At 39.6% G+C, this 15,599-nt stretch overlaps 1 protein-coding gene across 2 annotated transcripts in view; it reads right to left on the bottom strand.

The window, feature by feature from the left end:
- Positions 1 to 15,599, bottom strand: part of LOC150081728 (uncharacterized) — a 215,945-nt gene that overhangs the window by 18,777 nt on the left and 181,569 nt on the right. The window lies entirely within an intron of this gene.

Genomic DNA, 15,599 nt, shown 5'->3' on the forward strand with positions numbered 1-15,599 from the left:
GGACACAAAAGTAGAAGGGAATCACCAAGAAAGAGAAGAATGATAATATCCAGCTCGGGACCCTGGGTGTGCCAAGCCCATACTCAACCAGATGTGAGCCCCTGGGGTAGTTCTTTAGTCCATGTTTGCTTCTTTTGACTCTCTGCAAGAAGACTTTTCTGCTAAGATTTTCATTCCCGTCATTGGAGGCAGGAGCAGTCCAATAAGCGACCAAGCTGCTATCAGATTAGTAAGTTTGTAGTCGGAAAAACAAAAAATTTTCAGATTAGTGTCAAATTTAATGAAGTCGTCCTGACTGGACATCATCGACTGCTGAAACTAACGACGCACCTTCTCGCATTTAAAACTTTCTACCTACAAACGCCTTGAATGTGTTTCGTCATTATACTCCCATTATTCTCTTTATTGAATTCAATTCATATAGCATAATGTGTCCTTTGAAACTTTAGTATTGTTTTGAAGGTTACAGAAGACGCAGCACTCTTTGCTAGCCAAAATTAGCAGATTCATTTTTCCGCAATAACGCAAGCACACAAAAACGCAATGAACGCATCGTTGTCTTGTGAGACCATTAGAACAATCGAAATGTAATTTCAGGAAAGCTCACTTCCACCAATTTTCTTCTGGCTGATTTACCCGTACGTGCTCCGGATTGCTGAAAGGCGCACCTTTCCCCGTTATAAACCTTCCAGTATACGGTAGCGAGCATGGTCACCTTAATTGGAGGGAGCTAAATAGAATAAACAACCTCTGTAACGGATTTCACCTATGTATTACTTTTTTGTTATGCGACTTGCAACTTCCGCTGGCCTTATAAATCCTGCTTAATCCACAAGCTGTATAATTTATCCCCTGGTAATCGAGGCTTATAGTAGCCTTTATCGGGGAGCATTCCATTTCGACCTCGGACACTTATAAGTAGGTAAATGAACTTTACTTCGTTGTCAATTGGATGCACGTCAGCTAAGCACACAAAAAAGGGGGGGATTACAACTGGTATGCAGTTGTGTTATCGATGATTGATCCGATATTACTAGTGATTGCTCAATCACGACCAAGCCTAAACATTTTTTCTCCTGAAGCGACTTGAATATGTTAATAGTTGTTACTCATTTGAAGAGGGCCGATTTAAGTCCAATTGTAGTACTGTATTACCCAACCACATAGGGTAAGGAAGCCAAAGGCTTGCTGTATTGTCCTCTCCCCAAATAAATAAATAACACTGGTCAACACGTAAAATTTCACGAAAACGAAAATACCAAGCCTGGGCTAATTTTATGCTGCTGAACAAGAAAATCACATTAAAATTTATCGATTGGCTCTTGTTTTCGAATTACAGCTGGGGTCTCATATTAGTGAGTTACTGTACACCAGGTGTACAGTAACTCACTGTACGTGGCCAACGAGTCGATCGCGGATTTAATTTCGGTCGATCACGACGAATTTTAAATATAGTCATCCCTCGATTTGTCCACCTTGTGCAATGAAATTTTTGAGATGGTAGATCTCGGCACATTTTGAAGAAAAAAAGTAGATCGCATCACAAATTAAGTTGGCCACTCCTGCTCTACACTGTCAACGGCAAAAACGCAGGGCAACATCGCAGTTTCAGTATCAACGTGATCGGCAACTGTCGCCTCAAACGAGTCTTCAACTCTTGCAGTAATCCTCGAATATACGGATAGTTACTGGGTGATTTGTTCTAAGTTAACGGTTCTCTGTGAGATTCCTACTTTTTGTGCAGGATTCGTCGTGTAAGATTCCCCGTAATCGTGTGAATAGTCCGAATTACTTCTGTTACGTGTGGGAAGTAACGTTAGCTTCAAGAAAGCGTCCCCTAACGAGCCATAAATAAAGGCCTACTTCTTATACTTTGTATGTACAGTAGGCGACCAGGAAAATAACTGGGCTCCACACATATGCTGCACTACCTATTCATCAAAACTCAACGCGCGGGTAAATCGAAAGGGACGTTTCATGCCTTTCGCAGTGCTCATGATATGGAGGGAGCAAACAAATCATGTCACAGACTGTTACTTTGTATGGTACTGTACCTCCTATTAGAAAAAGGGATGGCAATGAAGAAAAAGTGGACAGTCACGTACCCAAATATACCATCTGCAATTCGTCCCGTGCCTCACGGTGGAGTACTTACTACTTATTCCTGAACCACCCGACCGTTTTTCTGTGCATTGATGAAGACCAACTTGATATACACTAAGTACAGCAGCCGTCTACGTCAAGGGATCCACCATTTTGTCCAAAACCTTTATCTTTCTGAACCACAGAAAGTGAGCTTAATGACCTCATTGGGGATCTCGAAGTGCCGAAGAATAAGGCAGAGTTTTTGGCCTCGAGGCTACAACAGTGAAATCTTCTGGATCATTCTGTGAAAGTGACATTTCGTTCCCGAAATAAAGACCATGATAAATTCTATCAAACAGAAGGTAAACTCACTGTTTGTAAGGACGTTGCTGGTCTAATGGCAGCAATGAACATGAGGCACGTGCCCAAAGAATGGCGACTTTTTATAGACACTTCTAAGGATAGCCTTAAGGCTGTGTTATTACACAATGGAAATACGCTGCCTGCAATACCTCTTGCTTATGCCGCCCGCAAACATGGAGAACATCCTTTTAGGTGTACACTATCAGAAGTATGAGTGGCAGATATCTGGTGACTTAAAGGTAATCGCCATTTTATTAGGCCTACAAAAGGGTTACACCAAATATTGTAATATAGTTAGGGAAGGACTATATTTAGTAATCATCTTAAGTATTGTTGCTTTCTCTGGGAGTGGGACAGTCGTGCCAAGGATATGCACTACGAGAAGAGTTGGTCTCAACGAAAATGATTGTAACACCTGGAATGAAAAGAGCAGCATTTGTACCTTTGGCAGATCCAAATAAAGTTTTGCTTCCACCACTCCACATCAAACTGGGGTTCATGAAAAATTCCGTTTAGGTTTTGGACGTGAACGGTCCTGCATTCACTACATACTGTACTTGCGAGAGAAATTTCCAAGGCTTCGTACAGAGAAGATTAAGGCAGGCATCTTCATTGGTCCACAAATAAGGGAAATTTGGGGATTAAAGCATCGTAAATGTTTGTATTTTATGTAGTTGTAGTGCCACGTGGTAACACTTGTAAAAGCTGCCAGTGTGGAACGCGCGACCTTCTCCCCCCCTCCCCCCGAAAAAAAATTCTGTGTGGACCACTGGTCTACATAGAGGATCAAACTTTAGAAGTCCTCATAGGCCCACACACACAACTCACTCAGGGAGAAACTGAGCGCCCTGAGCATCATCAAAGAAGCACACGGCCTTTGTGGAGAAAACTGGAAACATGGCACCATGTCATGCATGAGTGCGAAAACTACGAAGATCTCAGATGTAGACTCATCAGAGAAATTAGATACCTACCCCACAATCAGGAAAACCACCTAGACACACAGGAGGAGTGTGCGGCCTTTAGTCACTATGCGCAGGACATATTTTCCAGGAGGAAGATGCAAATGGCCATCTACCGGGATGGAACAAACAGAGACTGTATGTGACACCAAACTAACAGGACCTAGAAGCCACGGACGGGATCCCATCTCAGGAAAGACAATTACCAGACAAGAAACCTGTAACCAAGGACAGGACAATGTCCCAGGAAAGACTGCAACCTACCTGATGAAACAGCAGTTTAATTGCACACACGCACCATTGCGACCTGAGCCACCCTCTAAGCAGTTCACCTTTCACTCCAACTCCCTGGCGGGGGAGTGGATTTTCTGGCCTCTCCCCGCTTTTCCTCCCTCTGTGCGGCATGGGCATGCCCCACTGACAAAACCGGGGTCGCCTTCCCTATTGGCCCCGTACTTCTTTCTTTCTCCCCCACCAGAACCAGTCTACCTGTATACAAGCAAAAGCCCCACACATTGAAACTTACGGCTTTGCAAACTCCACGCAATCTAACGAAGGAACAGGTGTACATTTTATTTTATTTTATTTTATTTTATTTATTTTTTAGGCCCTAGCCACCAAATCTCAGAAAATTAGGTGGCAGGACCTGCCAGAGTATATATAAGCTACTGGGTTCCTGGTCTGCCTCCACGGGGCGTAAGTGGGGAAAGGTTGAGCCCCAACAGGGGTTCAGCGGCTAAACTATCCGAGACCCACACACTTTTAAATCTCTGTCTTTCACAGTGTACTGTAACACACCACAACATAAATTACCCGGAGATGGGGAAACCACTGGTGCCGTTTGACCCTAAATACACCTACACACACCATTAAATTAAACAGTGGGCCAAGAAGAATTTCTTAACAATGTCACTGACAAAGACATCGTCGGGGCTGCTTAAAGGAACCCTGCAACTGAGACGACCACCCCAGATTAAGATTGATGGGACAACTATCAAGTTTACCAGTCAACTAAAATATCTGGATGTCATACTAGACAATAACTTATCCTTCCAACCACATCTCAAATTCCTAAAACAAAAGATCAGAAACTACTCTGCCATGGTAGCTAGGGTCACAAAGCGAGACTGGGGTCTCAAAAAGCTTACTCTAGCCTTATACCACAAGACGACCTTCCTCCCAATAATTACATACGCTTCAGCAATCTGGTACGACCAAACTGCCCTGGTCGTAAATAAGAGAATCCTGGATGCAATTCAACGCACCATCCTGCTCATTACCACCTGCAGAACGGTGAGTAACCCAGTGCTGCAGGTGATAGCAGCAGTACTTCCACTTGATCTTGAAATCGCAAGAACAGGACTCCTCTACTACTTATCTAAGAGAATAACCACCACTTTCTTGGAATTTACAATAGACCCAACAAACAACCATAAGGTAGAAAAGATCCGGCTTCAGTCTCACCTGCTTGCAGGTGTGGCAGAAACAACCAAAGGAGCCATCATCACAAGTTCTTGCCGTAACTTGAAAAAATTTATCCAAAATCGCCTACTTGGTTCTTTCTGGGGTTTCAAACAACGTACTTGCTAACTGGACACGGCCCCGTCAACGCAAAGTTAATGGACTCCGCCCTTATAGAGGACCCATGCTGTACATGTGGAGAGATCAAAACCTGGGAACACCTCATGTGCGACTGTCCGCAATACGAGGATCTCAGGTGCTTCCTAATCAAGAGTATAAGATACCTTCCCAAAGGACAAAAGTTTCACCTACTGAATTCAGAGGAGGAACACAGAGCCCTGACCAACTTCGTTCAAGATCTCTTCTCAAGAAGGAGAATGCTAAATACAATACACCAGGAGTGAAAGACGACCAGCCAGATAACAAATAAAAACATCCTTTCAGACAACCCCCAGAATAATTTTGTGGAAGATACTAGCTATCTTGCCTAGGAATAGTGACGGTGCACTTCCTACAATGATACGAACCAACACTAGAACCAAGAAACCCTGCATATGCACTAACCGAAGATAAAGAACCAAAGACAAAAACATTCAACTGGACAGGACACTGTCCCACGAGCGACTCTACTACTGTACATGATCTTATGACTACATTACGACTACTGAAGCCTCACTGCCATATAGCCAAATGGCGATCTTTACCATCTCCCTTGCCTGGTACCTTTTTTCCTCTCCCCGGCAGGGGGAGGAAGAGATGGTCTACCTGTCTCTCCGCCCTGCCACTCTATATACTTCGCCTGGTGAGGCATGGAGATGCCTTCGCTATCGACACCCCATACTTCTGTCTTTTCCTCCAGTCTTCAGTCACCCCCCTACTCTGACTAATAATAAGCCAGCGTAGACCCCCACATAACTAATCAAAATTAACGAGTTCTAAATTTAAACCTGAACCACATTAACCTTTTGGCTTTTTCTAAACTTCTCCCCCCCCCCCCATTTTTATATATTTTTTTTATTTTTAGGTCCTAGCCACCGAAATCTCAGGAAATTAGGTGGCAGGACCTGCCTCACACTCACCACAAAATTACGGATCCCTCCTGGAATTGGCTTTTCTAATGTACCTGTTGCTGTAAAAGCCCAGCATTTGTAAATTCTAGATTAACCAACATCCCCGAAATTCGGACTTTTACCAAAGTGAATTGGTACAGGTCCAAAATATCAAAAAAAAAAAAAAGTGGGAGGGATGAGAGAGACCAATTGTTCATTCACTCTTCCCATTTTTAAAAATCGAAGTGAATGAGGCAGTACATGTTCCAGTATCACTATTCCGATTTCCAAACAAGGACTATAAACAAGAGAGGATATGTTCCATATCCTTGAATTACTATTGTTGGTAACAGTGCGAAAAGGGAAGGAAGGTTAATTTCCTGGTTCACTCAGTTTCCGAATTTTGGATGCATCCCTTATCTCCGCAAAGTTGTCTGTGTTACATGTTCACTATACCTTTATATATGGTTACCAGACGTCCTCGTTTTTTTGGGCGTCCTCACGGATTTTACACTTGCGTCCTAGATTTGTGTAATTTAAAAAATCATCTCATCATAAAATGAATGTTCATTAAATATCCTGTGCAGTAAAAGAGTTCACTTAATACAACTAGCGCTTTGTTTTTATTTATTCTGTTGTACTGACCTTCGATCAATAAACAGAATAAATAAAAACAATGCAATAGTTGCGTTAAGTGGACTGTATTATCTAAAAATTTAACCTTTTTATTATCCCAAATTTACACAAGTGGACTATATTATCATCATTTGTTTAATTGAAAATCGACGATAGTAGATTATTTGACAAATTTATGAATTTTAAAGAATTTCTTTCTGAGAAAGATTATGATAATTGAGAAAACTTATTAGCCTACAGAAAGTGGCTGAATATTTTAATCCATGCAAGAATTCCGAGGAATGTTTCCGGTTTTTAAAAATTTCTCATTTTCTATTTTTGTCCACACAAGGAACATACAGCGTGTATTTTCATTAATTAGCAATCAGTGGAACAACATTAGAAATAAAATGGAAACAAATACTGTGAATAGTATTTTGTTGGTTACTTATAATTTGAAAATGGATTGTAAAACATTTTATAACTTACTTTGTAATCAAAACTTACTGAAAATGATTAGCAGTAACGATAAATATGTATTGCAATTTTTTTAGTAATAAATATAATTTTTAAAATGTCCTCGTTTTTAAATTAAAAATGTCATAGTTTTTTCCTATTCTGTCCTAGTTTTTGAATTCTAGATCTGGTAACCCTACCCTTATATATCGCCTCTGCTCTTGTTTAATGCAAATAACATGGTCAGTAGAGTTAAAAATAATAATAATAATAATAATTGAACACTTTAAATTTCAAGCTTGTAGGTCCTTTTTACAAGAGAAAGATTACTTCGGAATACCAAAAACAAAAAAAAAAAAAAAAAAAAAACGCGTCCTATTATTTAGGAGCAGTTTATGTATGCAATGCAAGTAGTTCTTCTGAAAAGGAGATAGTAACAGTCGACCTGTAGTCAACAACATTTAATGATAATGAAACGACTAGTATAATATAAAGTGAAGTGGTTTTCTGTAATTTAGGATTTGTATATTGCACGCATTTTATGACTCTGAAGAAACACTATGATAACGTAAGTGCACTGCACATACCGAAACGTGCGCATCTTGCGAAGTTTTAACGCTCTATTCATCCATTTGGTAATTTGTGAAATGTCTTTATTTTGGCATGGGTCACCCACTTCCCACAAGAAACAACCGACGACAGATTTAACAGTGATATTGACGCTTCCTTCTGGCAGTTTCTTGATTAATTAATGCCTAGGTTCGTCACCTCTATTCTTTCCATTATTGACTGGTTACCTCGAATAATCGAACTTCCTGCTGTAATCGCTATCAATAAACACAAGACATCTGTGCAAGTTCCCACTTGATCAAATATGGGCAAGAGTACTCTCGCACAACACAGCAGATGTTCCTAGGCGGTCTTGTGCACGACTTGGGGGACATGTCTGCGGGGGGAATAAGGGACTGTGAGAAAACTACTCGGGACCACTCCTTCCTTACAGCCTGTCTCCCCTTGAAATAGTCAATGCGACTTTCCTAACTGTATGAGACAACACTTGAGGGCAAATCTTGCGGCAGTTTCTACTGGAGAAAACACGATTTCAGCTATCTTGAATCGCGCTTCAAACGGCAGAAGTTTATGTAGGCGGTTTTCTCCACCCCTTTCTCGCAATTTAACCTTGAGTTTGCTTTGTTAGTTCTCCTTCGTCGACAGACAATGATACCTGATGGAATAAACAAATCAAAGCTACTTTGACAGCAACGTGTTGCTTTCGTGGGAAATTCATTCTGATTCGTGTTCCGGTTTATTTAAATAAAGTAGCGAACAGATAGACGTTCACATTTTCAGTAAATGGGCAAACAATTGCATTTATACCCATTACTTTGAATGATGCCATCATGCTAACTACGTCGCTTGGCGATCAAAGTGGGACACTTTGATATAATACGATCGCATTATAACGAGGTGTCCCACTTTTCTAAATATGAAATCAGGACGACCGATTATGTTATTACATTCTAAAATCTACAATATTTAAATATCCAAAATATGCTTAAGCAGTCACGTGAGCTTGAACTCAAGCTCACGGTCAACTCAAGGACGTGTTCTACTCTAAGCTCACGTTTTACCATTTAAAATAATGTTATGTACATACTTGACCATGAAACATTTTTATTAACCAGCATTCCATTTTGTAAAATTTTCCATTTCGATCACCGACTACACCACGCAGAAACGCGAGCTGGTAGCCGAAAGAGAAATAAACAAATTACTCAATATGACAAACAATAGCGCCATGATGAAATGATATTAACCTCAGTGCAAACTGTCCAGGTCATCACAGACGTCTATTCCAACCAGAACCCAAATGAATAGTATATTTAACGATGGCCAATCTTATTACAGGCCACCTTTCCAAGTCCGGAAATCCATCATCGCTACACTACTATTTCCCAGCTATGTTTAAGAAAACAAGCCAATACGGAAATCTCGATAATCACAAACTGAGTTTCCAGACTAACTTACAGCACAGCGTGTTGGAGCTGTTGTACGTGCTCAGGTTTCACTCCAGAGGCTTGAATATATGGCTCTATTCAAGAGCCATATTTTGCTAAAGGGCGAATGTGACATTGTTCAAAGATCACAGGTTATTCTCTTTCCACCCGAATAATCCAACCTGCTCACCAGCAACCGAAGACTTGTATTAAACGACAAAATTGATGTAACTGTCATTAATGGTCTTTGTCACATATTCTACCATGACATTTTATATCATCTCAATATACTGCCCTCCATCTGAAGACTCATTATAAATTATTTAGAATCCACACTGAATTTTCTGGGTCCTCATAATGTCCTTATTTCAGCGGATGTAAACGCTTTGATGGTCGAGGACAGTTACTGGAAGAATTTATTAATAATAATAACATGAAGATTTTTAACAGACCTCAACAGTTCGCTACATTCTCCAGCTTCTCCGGAGAATCAAACATTGATATCACTTTTTCAAATTCCTTCTGTAATTTAGCTATCAATGATTGGACTGTACAGCCTAACTGGACAACTAGTGACCATCGGGCAATTTCTTTCTCGGTCTCCATACCTTCTCGTTCCTCAGATCTGAGTATCTGTGTGCCTGAGTATGTTCACTTCTCAATTAATAATATTAATTGGGACATATTTGAATACTCTGTAAATGCTGATTTCTCCAAACTGACTCTCATTTTGACACCATGTCTGAAGCTGTGACACAGATTCAAAAAATTTTGATTAATGCATCATATAAATCATCAAGGAAAAAATGTGTCAATTCCAGAACTTGTTCCTGGTGGTCGTCAGAATTATCTTTGCTTCGGAAACAGGTCCACCACACTTGCCGCACCTATCATCGAAATCGTCATTTGTCTCAGGCTGATCTTTTATAATTGTTACGTTGATCTCAAGAAACGCTATGCGAAGGCAGTTGCTACCAGGAAGAAGGAAACTTGGACAGAATTTGTGTACAAATCTGGTAATGCAGATCCGTGTGGGCTACTTTATAAAATTGTAAGAAATAAATTATTTACACAAGAAGTGTACGGATCGAGCGTATACAATGGTCTGGAGACCACTAACTGGACGGATTCTGTAAACATTATTCTAGATAACCATTTTCTACAGGACAATGTGTGCTCTGACTCTGATTTTCACACTAATATTCATTCTGCCAATTCTCTGTATGTTTCTTCAATTACGACTGAGCCTTTTAGTGCCATCAAGTTGGACACAGCGGTCAAACAAGTGAAAATTAAGAAATGCCCAGGGATGGACATGCTGGAGAGTATCTTTATTGTACGGCTTGCCAAGATTAAGCCCAGTATGCTTCTACAACTTTTCAATAAAGGTTTAGATGCTGGGACTTTCCAGGATCTGTGGAAGACTGCCCTTATCGAGCTGATTAGGAAACCAGACAAGCCCCCCCCCCCCCAGGAACCGAGGTCTTATCGGCCTATAGCCTTATTGGCCAACCTTGGTAAGCTATTAGAACGTTTAAATGCAACTTGTTATTGAAACGGGGACTAATTGCGCCTAATCAATACGGATTCACTCCTGGAAGGTCCTGCGAGGACGCCCTTGTAGACTTCATTTCTTCTGTTGAACACTCCAGTTTCAAGTATACTCTTGCTATCTTTATTGACTTCGAGGGTGCTTTTGATTCCCTTTGGTGGGAAAGTGACCTCGAACGTTTATGTCATGCCGAATGTTCCCAGCAACTTTATCTTCTAATTAAGAGCTATTTCTCTAACAGATTTATCACCGCCAGATCTAAGTACAGACAAATTTTGCGTCAGGTCTTTCCAGGGTATCCTCAAGGCTCCATTTTGGGACCAATTTTCTGGAACTTTGTTCTGCAAGGTTGGATTACCCGAACCTTTGACAACGTGAAGATCATGGCATATGCGGATGATTTGACAGTCCTTGTTGGTGGCAATTCAAGATCTTCTATTGAAATATCCGCTGAGAAAGTTCTATCTGATCTTCAACAATGGACAGTTGAAAATAAGTTAAAAATTAGTTCTACCAAGACAAAAATTATGATCCTTGGCTCTAAATTGGACATTCGTCGACCACCAACAGTTAAAATAAATAATAAACAAATACCTCTAATAATGGAAATTAAACTTTTGGGAATAACTACTGACAGCAAGTTAAATTTTCTCCCTCATTTATCCAATCTGCGAATTAAGATCAGAAATTTCACCGCCACTCTTGTCAGAGTTTCTAGAACTAAGTGGGGTCTTTCTAGAAGATGTTTAAGAATCTACTATAACTCTGTTTCTCCCTATGGTTACCTATGCTGCTGGCACTTGGTTCCATAAGGTGCGGACTGTACAATTTCAATCAAAATTGATGTCAATCCAGCATACAATGTTACTTTGTGTTTTGAAGATTTGTCGAACAGTTTCAACACCTGTTTTGCAGGTTTTAGGGACTTTACCACTCGATCTCTACGTAATTTTCAGAGGCTTATGTTATCACGTGAAATGTCAGATTCTTACCCAGACCCTTGGAATTTCTATTAACACTCAAGTCGATGTTAAAGCTGAACGACAAAGAATTTGGCAAGAGTTGATCAATTTGTAGCAGAGTAGTGGGATGGCACAACACTGGGCAGTGTAACACGTAGGTTTTTTTTCCTGAAGTTTACTGTCTTATAGATAAAAAATCTACAATCTAGTTTAGTCTTGACTTGTTTACCTACTACTTGATATCAGGACATGGATCATTAAATAAGAAACTGTTTAAATTTCGCTTGTCTCCTATGGAACTCTGTCATTGTGGCGGTGTGGAAGATTGGCAGCACATGTTGTACTCTTGTCCCTCATACAATGAATTTTGAGTAATTCTGAAGAATGCAATTCCCAACTTTTCATCAGGATTGGAAACTAATATTGTATCAAATGCCACGAGTTACCACACCCCTCAGGATTTTGCTAAGGCAACCTTCAATAAAAGGATTGCAATCCTTTCTGCAATGACTGCACATGCGAATGTTTCGAATTCAGCTCAAGACTCTTCACCTTCACTGCAATGACGTCCATTTTCTCAACAAGATCTACAATTCTGGAAATGTGTGTTGTGTTTTTTTTTTTTTTTTGAAATTAGAAGTGTCCTACAACTACAACTCAATTAGGCGATGAAAATTCCTGTGCTCCTTTGCTCAGATGGCTGTTAACTGACTGACTTTGTTATTGGTGATTGACTGTGACTTTGCTACTAATGACTGCAGGACTTACTGGATTTAACCTCAACTGTTTATAAGGTTTGTGCCTGCTTCTGAGCTAAAATGCTTGTGTAAAGTTTTGTCGGTTGAATGGTACTGTTGTCCTTAATTATTTTCTTTGACCTTGTATTTTTTTTTTATTTTTTTATTTATGTTAATATGCAAAAGATTATTGCATTGTTTACTTTGAAACCTCAAAGTATCATCTGTGTTCACCTCAATCTGTTGAGGTTATCTTGTGTACAGTATTTAATTTTTGTATAGTTGTAAAAGTTCCCTTTTTTTTTTCTTTTTTTTTTAATTTTTTTGGCTCGTACTTTGCTGGGTTCTTGGCATCCCTCTCTTCCGTTGCCACTGGTTGGTTGCCCCTAGTCTACTTTCCCGTAGTGGTGGTGGCACGTTTCCAACCTGCTGACTCCGGGTAGCCAAACAGCCAGTTCACTTCTGGCCATTTCTGCAGAATCCTCTAATTTAAAAGTGAAACTAGGCGGAGATGAACTAACATTCCAGGTGCAGCCCAAGACAAATACATACATTCACTTCAGAGGCAGCTTTTGCTGCTTTAGGTAAACTGTGCACCATAACAGTTTACCGCAAAGAAATTCATTAAAATTCCACAAATAACAATGTAAATTTAATATTAATATTCACAAGGTAGTTAATGTACAAAGTTTATTTTTCAGGAGCATTAGATTTGTATTTCTTACACTGATTTGAATTTTTTTTTTTTTTTTTGGTGATTAACAGAAGCGAGAAAAATAGTAATAATTCATGATTTTTATATTTAGTGAACTGAGAACATTTCCTATCTGCACATTTTTCATACTGTCCATTCAATCATTCATTCTCCAATCTATGCATGTTAAACATAATATCCAGTGCTCCAGATGGAGCTCTGGATAAGATAACATCACCAACTGGTTGTGATGTTTTCTTGCTCACTCTAAAGCAAGAATAGCACTGAGAGAATCAGTGAAAATGATGCTGTTTGGTAACTGTTCAGGTTGAATTTATTCCAAAGCCATCTGTATTGCACATAGTTCTGCAGTAAAATGCTGCATTCTAGAGGCAATCGAGTAGTGATTATGGATGATGGAAGAACAGCCAGGCTTCCAGAGTTCTTTATGCTCATGTGTCAGCATTTTTGGGACCCACTGGGTGCAAACCTTGTTGTAGCCTAATTCCTTTTCAATGGTTATCACAGCAGGTTTCCCTGAACCTACTGCATTCACATGTTGTGCTGCAGCGGTCCTCCTTGATCAGCGCATCAATTCAGTTGTCTGTTGTCACTGACGTTACTGGCTGGCTTCGGGGCTTGTGAATAATGTTACTTTCCCCATCCTTAAAGTGTCTTACCCAACGTCTAACTATTCACATGTACAGTATTGTCACCATAAACATTTCTGAGATGCGTATGGATTTTGATAAGCATCACTTCTTCCTTGGTAAGAAATTCAGTCGCCACTCTTTGCTTGATATGTATATCTGTATACATATATACGGTGACATGCAAAATGATCTATGGCACCACATTTGGGAGCAGAAAATTAGGAGGCATTGCTTTCATACCGGTCCTCTTATTTACCGATAGATGAACAGTGTAAAGATTTTCCCAGTTGAGATAGATAATTTCACATTTGACTCTTAATGGCATAATTAAAAAGAAGTCTGATATCAAAGAGAAAGTGGCGGATCATAAGCTTTTGTATGGAGACTGAACAGGGGATATGTCATAGGGACACTTCTCCTGTTCAGAAAAGTGTAAGGTTCTGCGATTCATGGGGCCCAACACTTTAGAGCACTAGACTTGGCAGAGTTATAGAATGGTGATTGTAATCTAGCCATGATTGTGCAATAACATGACATAGGTGAAGGGTGTGGTAATTAGCAACCCATGACATGGCAGATAATACTCTAAGGATGTTTAACTTTTTTAAACAACTGGTTCAAAGTTATATAATGTGGTCAAGATAAGTTAATTTTCTATCCACGATTAGGCCAAGAAATTGGCCACTGGAAACAGTAGGTAACACACGATTGTCTACTTTTAGGAAGACACCAGGATCTAAAAGTGGAGATTATGCTTTCCACAGAAATGAGCGGTGAACATTTTTTGAGTAGATAAGTAAAAACTTATTTGCAGTCCAGGTTGCAATTCTCTTGACAGTACATCACACTTGGTCAATCATTCTCATATTCTGAGAATGGCAAGATATGTTACGTCTGTATGTAGAGTAATGAAAACCCATAGGTGGAATGTTCTGCATTACTGAGTTCAGTTTTATAATAAAGAGGCTGGCACCTAAACTGACATGCAAGGATGAAGTTGCAAGATAGAAAAGACTAAACTCAGATTTGGAACGATCTATATTTTAGAAAGTTCTGGGTAAATTTTGGGAGATGGCCTCTTACTTCCAGAGTGTGCATATCGCACAATATCATAATGAGAAGCTGTATTAAACAAAATAAATATCAAATAAATACTTGATACAAATGCTGTATCAACTGCCTTTTAAATGTTTAAACAAACCATAGCTAAATGTTCTTTTCTGATGAAAGTGTTACAAATCTGGGCTTCTATTTGTATCATGAGGTCTAAGGTGTGACGGGTTGAGCATTAACTATTTTTTCCATGGTTCTGTGTATACAGCTAGTGAGGGCAACTGGCCAGTAGTGTTGCCTTGATAAGGCCATGACATGGGTATGGAAATACTTTCCCAGTTAACTAGGAAGGTATTTTCTATGAAGATCCATTTTTATAGGATAATGTTATTATTCATATAAATGTTGTCACTCTTATGAAGTGCTGATCAGACTATCGTACATAGAAAAAAACTGTTTACTGTTATCGCTTTTTTGCTTTATTGTAGTTTATTTATGTGCAGTGGAAGCAATTACATAATCCCAATTTGTTCTCCAATTTTGATGCATTGTGTTCTATGAACTGTATTAAGCTGTTGCTTTTTACAGTTCGTATAGTTGTCAGCGTAGTTACTCCATACAAGAAAGTGCTGTATCAGTACTGCTATCGATCAGGCTTTTCACAGTAGAGCATTAACCCTTTTCTAATTCTTGATTTTAACATTTTCTGTTGTTTTTAATGGTTTATATGGATTTCCAAAAACATTACAGCAGTTTTTAATTTTTACCGATGACTTTCTTGAAGAAATGGTCTACAGTCAAATTAAAGTAGTGCTTGATTTTGATGTTTTTTTTCTGTCCAATTCCACCCTTTTATGTCCATATTTCTGCCCTGGTTTCTGACCCTTCTACAGGTAGGCAAGAGCTGTGCCACACACACACACACACACACACACACACACACACACACACACACACACA

Source organism: Mastigoproctus giganteus, chromosome 8, assembly GCF_048544385.1.
Source record: "Mastigoproctus giganteus isolate SK-2022 chromosome 8, ASM4854438v1, whole genome shotgun sequence".
Classification (NCBI taxonomy): Eukaryota; Metazoa; Arthropoda; class Arachnida; order Uropygi; family Thelyphonidae; genus Mastigoproctus; species Mastigoproctus giganteus.